Consider the following 5,312-nt stretch of genomic DNA (forward strand, 5'->3'; position numbering starts at 1 on the left):
GCATATTTAAACCACTGGCCACAAATACCGTCCTGTGCAACCTTCACATCTTGTCCTGTAGGCCCATGGCAGCAGAGGAAGTCTGGTATGCATATCAAAGGCATGGTGCACCATCATCAACCAGGCAGCATCCCAAAGAGATCATAGTCTAGGCTGTTTACAGAGACAGAACACAGATGTTTTCTCTGTAGAAGGCAAATATGCCTTTCTCCATCTCTGCTGAGCTCACTAATTTCCTTAAGGCTTTCACAGAAAGCACCACTTTATGGACAGGATAGTGAGTAACCAGAGTTTGACCAGAGACTTCTTATCAGGACTGGAGTCTTGATGCAATTCATAAAAACCAAAAAGGCATCAAAACCCCACATTTAAAACAAAGCTGTCCATACGCAAAGAACAACATGTTTGAAGTTCCAACCCTGCATTCTGTAGAGTACTGGAAGGTTTACTGTTAGCAGCCTGTGAAGATGTAGAGGAGAGAGTCTGGAAACCAAGCCGACATCCTAGTCCATGCTAACTCCACCCGTTCCTCGGGTGAAGTTCTTGCAGTCTAAATTCTTTCTCAAAACTGTCAAATCTTTACATCCTGGGATTCAACCATCTTTGCGAGTGTCTTCTTGATTCTCAAAGCTGTGAGTCTGGAGGCTGGATAATGGGCCCAGTATTCTGACATCAGCCTCAAAACGGCTCGAAGACATTCATCACTGTTCCAGCAGTTAGACACGATTGGCCGAAAGCTTTTCACACACACAACCTCACGCATGTCTTCAAAAGATGGGTCACTAGGCACCATGTTGTAATATGGTAATTGATATTCCTCCACGATTCCTCCTGTAATACAGCGACGGGCCATCTCCCAAATGATCAAACCAAAGCTGTAGATGTCAGCCATGATGTAGGGCTGGAAATGGTTTTTACTCAGGCTCTCGTCCAGCACTTCTGGAGCCATGTAGCGCCTGGTGCCCACCCTGGTGTTCAAAGGTATGTCAACTTCATTTGTGTCACTGTTGAATTTAACAGCTAGGCCCAGGTCAGCAATACAGCAACTCCCATTTTTCTTAATAAGGATGTTTTTGCTCTTCAGGTCTCGATGAGCAATTGCAGGCTTTCCTTGCATGCAATAAATTTCTGTGTGGAGGTGGCACAGACCACAGGCAGCAGAATAAGCTAACTTGAGTAGGGCTCTGGTGTCCAGGGTGGCACATTTCAGGAAGTCATAGAGAGACCCATTCTCATGGTAATCAGTAATCAAATACAGCTGAGTCCAGGAACCGGTGCCTTTAATGTCTGCAGCTATAAAACCAAGTATATTTTCATGAAGCATTAACACCGTCTGGTAGATTTCTGTTTCTCTACACCAGCTAGCTTCTTCAGTGGTAAAAAACGCTTTTTTTTTTTAACTTGAGTATTTCTTATACTCAAGTGTTATTCCCTTTCCCAGTTTCCGGGCAAACATCCCCCTCCCCCTCCCCTTCTGTATGGGTGTTCCCCTCCCCATCCTCCCCCCCTTGTCGCCCTCCCCCCAACAATCTAGTTCACTGGGGGTTCAGTCTTAGCAGGACCCAGGGCTTCCCCTTCCACTGGTGCTCTTACTAGGATATTCATTGCTACCTATGAGGTCAGAGTCCAGGGTCAGTCCATGTATAGTCTTTAGGTAGTGGCTTAGTCCCTGGAAGCTCTGGTTGCTTGGCATTGTTGTACATATGGGGTCTCAAGCCCCTTCAAGCTCTTCCAGTTCTTTCTCTGATTCCTTCAACGGGGGTCCTATTCTCAGTTCAGTGGTTTGCTGCTGGCATTCACCTCTGTATTTGCTGTATTCTGGCTGTGTCTCTTGGGAGAGATCTACATCCGGCTCCTGTCGGCCTGCACTTCTTTGCTTCATCCATCTTGTCTAATTGGATGACTGTATATCTATGGGCCACATGTGGGGCAGGCTCTGAATGGGTGTTCCTTCTGTGTCTGTTTTAATCTTTGCCTCTCTATTCCCTGCCAAGGGTATTCTTGTTCCCCTTTTAAAGAAGGAGTGAAGCATTCACATTTTGATCATCCGTCTTGAGTTTCACTTGTTCTAGGCATCTAGAGTAATTCAAGCATTTGGGCTAGTAGCCACTTATCAATGAGTGCATACCATGTGTGTTTTTCTGTGATTGGGTTACCTCACTCAGGATATTTTCGACAGCCACTTTTTTACCATGCCATTTACCCATCCATACTTCTCCATACCGGCCCTTACCAACCTGCCGAACCATCTGAATCTGTTTGGCAATAGTTCGCTGAACCAATAAAGGTAATCCAGATCCACTACCAGAGCTTTGTGACTGGTCAATCAGGTCTTTCAGTGATTCTCCTACTGGAATAAGTGCTTCATCCTGTTCCAAGTCACGGTTGTAACAACCTTTGCTTGAGATACTCTTACAGTAATGTTTGTAACGGAAGCAGCTGGAGAAGACGATCATGGCGACAATACAGACAAGCCATAGAGTTGAGCACAGCCAGCCATCTGACGCTGCCATCAAAGAATGGGCCTATAACGACAGAGGGCAGTGTAGGCTGCAAATATTGGTTGCACAAATTGGTCCAACAACATTCTATTGTCCTGTGTAGCTGGGCTTTTGGTGAATCCTTGCATTGAAAATCAGAACCTTCATACTTCATACACCCAGAAGTTAATATGGTTTCTCCCTGATCATCTTCTTCTATAACGGCAAAGCAATGGCCATTAGTTATACATGTGTTATTAATAGCGTCATCTGGGCAGTGTCCTGAGCAATAGCACTTTAAGAAAGGTAAGGTGTCCTCTGGTGCTAACGTTACTCCATTTTCCGGCTTCTTCTGGTCCACGTCTGATTTCATACCAGTGCCATGGAGCATACTATCTAGATTCTGCCCTTGAACATGAGAAATGATGAACAGACAGGCTCCCAGTAATCTGATGTAAGTGTATAGCTGAGTCATTGTCCAATTCGCATGTGTCCTGTCCGGCCACCTTGATTACTGGTCCTGCTGTTTCACTGAAGTAAACGGCCTTACTGAACGAGGTTTCCTTACAGAAGAACAAAATCACTTGACAATGACTTCATCTGCTGCTTTCTTCAGACTTCTCAGAGATGTGGCTAGATAAAACTGTAGTTCCAATTTCTCCAAGCAGCTTTGACCTATGCTTCCATCTCATGAATTCCAAGACAGTACCAAAGCGATGCATTTTTTTGTAGAGAGCGGCGCGGCGAAACAAAGATGGCGCCGACATCCAGCCTTGTCTGGATGTCGACAACTTACTGCGCATGTGCAGGCTTGTCCCCTTGCTAGGGCTCCCTCTAGTGGTGAACAGCGGTACTGCACATGTGCGGTTTATGCACCAGGTGTCAGTTGACCGTTAATATGCTAATGAGGTGATTCATTCTCCGCCAATCCCTGGAGGACAAGTAGTGGGGTGATCCATGCCCCACAATCCCTGAGAGATAATTAGCATACTGTTGTGTATATAAGTCGAGCGATTTTGCTGCTCGGGATCCCTGTTCAAGAGAGCTGTAACATTGAGAAGAGCTGTAACACTGAGAAGAGCTGTAACACTGAGAAGAGCTGTAACACAGTAAAGACTTGCTCGCAGAAGAATCCTGTTGCCTCGTGTCGTTCTTGCTGGTTGGACATTGGGCGCGCGACATATTTTCATAAATCCGAGTCCCGAGAAACTCATCCTCCGGCGCTCGGAGCAGGCGGGCATGCACAGCCGCGGGGCGGCGGGGCCGGGCTCAGCCTCCGCCCTCGGCATGCAGCGGCCCGGGGCCTGGTCGCCCCTTGAGCGGCCGTACAGTTCTCCTCTCCCGCGGGCCGATGCGCTGGAGCTCGAGCCCAAATATATTTCTTTACTTATTTTTCAAATGTTATTCCCCTCCCCGGTTTCCTGTCCATAAGCCCCCACTCCCTTCCTTCCGCTTCCCTCATACGTGTATTCCCACTATTTATTCCCCTTATTGACCCCCCCATATTCCCCTGCACTGGGGGTCCAACCTTGGCAGGACCAAGGGCCTCCCCTTCACCTGGTGCCCCAACAAGGCTATTCTCTGCTACATATGCAGTTGGAGCCCTGGGTCAGTCCATGTATAGTCTTTGGGTAGTGGTTTAGTCCCTGGAAGCTCTGGTTGGTTGGCATTGTTGTTTTTATGGGGTTGCAAGCTTCTTCAATTCTTTCAATTCTTCCTCTAATTCCCCCCAAGGGGGTCCTGTTCTCAGTTCGGTGGTTTGCTGCTAGCATTGACCTCTGTATTGGACATGCTCTGGGTGTGTCTCTCAGGAGAGATCTATATCCGGTCTCTTTCAGCATGCATTTCCTGGCTTCATCAATCTTACCTAGTTTTGGTGTTTGTATATGTGGGCCACATGTGGGTCAGGCTCTGAATGGCCGTTCCTTGAGTTGCTGTTCTAAACTTTGCTTCCATGTCCCCTTCTATGGATATTTTCCCCCTTTTAAGAAGGACAAAAGTAATTTATCACTATGGTACTACGTTTCATACTTAATCTCATAAGGGGTAAATGATCCTGACAATGAGCATTATTATGAAATTTATTCTGATAGTAAGGTTTTACCAAATATATAATAATACCATAGAGATTACACAAAAAGGATTAAGTAGAATTTCTCTCCTCGAAAAATCATAATTATTTAGATGAAAATTTCACTACATCCAAATAAAACAGAGCAGGCTAACATCAGAATTAGAGGACCTGTGTGCAAGATTGGGGGAATTTTAAATACAAAGTCTGATGGACACAATCAAACAGACACAGACAAAGAGAAATAAAATCAGATATACCATGAAACCCGCCTCCTGTTCAGGAAGAGAAAGGAGGGATAAAACAATGGTCACTTCAATGGTGGCTGTAGACTTACCCCATCTGATGAAAACCCTTCGTCACATCCAAAAGGACCAACACATGTCAAGATAAAGCAAACCACGCTGAGAAGCAGTATAGTACTGAAGTCATAACAGAAAAAAATCAATTTTCCAAGGAGAATGGCAGAAGGTAAACATGTAAAGCGATTCTCAACAAGACTAAGAGACAACGTCCAGTCTGGAACTTTGAAGACAGGCAGTCAGTGGCACCGGTATTCAAAGGGCTCAGGGTAAACAACCACCAGTCAAGAATTCTCCTTCAAGGAGACGTCCACATCCAAACTGAAAAACAATTACAATATCCACTGAAAATGAGAGGCGTGAAGAATTAGGTGCTATCGTTTGTGATCAGTAAATAGCAAAAGGAATTCTCTCGCCATTGAAGGTGGGTTATGTCATCTTCAATCAACCTGAAGATAA

The 5,312-nt window shown here is 45.6% G+C and overlaps 1 pseudogene; it reads right to left on the reverse strand.

Moving 5' to 3' along the window:
- Positions 1–449: 449 nt before the first annotated feature.
- On the reverse strand, positions 450–3,188 carry Bmpr1a-ps1 (bone morphogenetic protein receptor type 1A, pseudogene 1; annotated as a pseudogene).
- Positions 3,189–5,312: the final 2,124 nt, after the last annotated feature.

Source organism: Rattus norvegicus, chromosome 9, assembly GCF_021556685.1.
Source record: "Rattus norvegicus strain SHRSP/BbbUtx chromosome 9, alternate assembly SHRSP_T2T, whole genome shotgun sequence".
Lineage (NCBI taxonomy): Eukaryota > Metazoa > Chordata > Mammalia > Rodentia > Muridae > Rattus > Rattus norvegicus.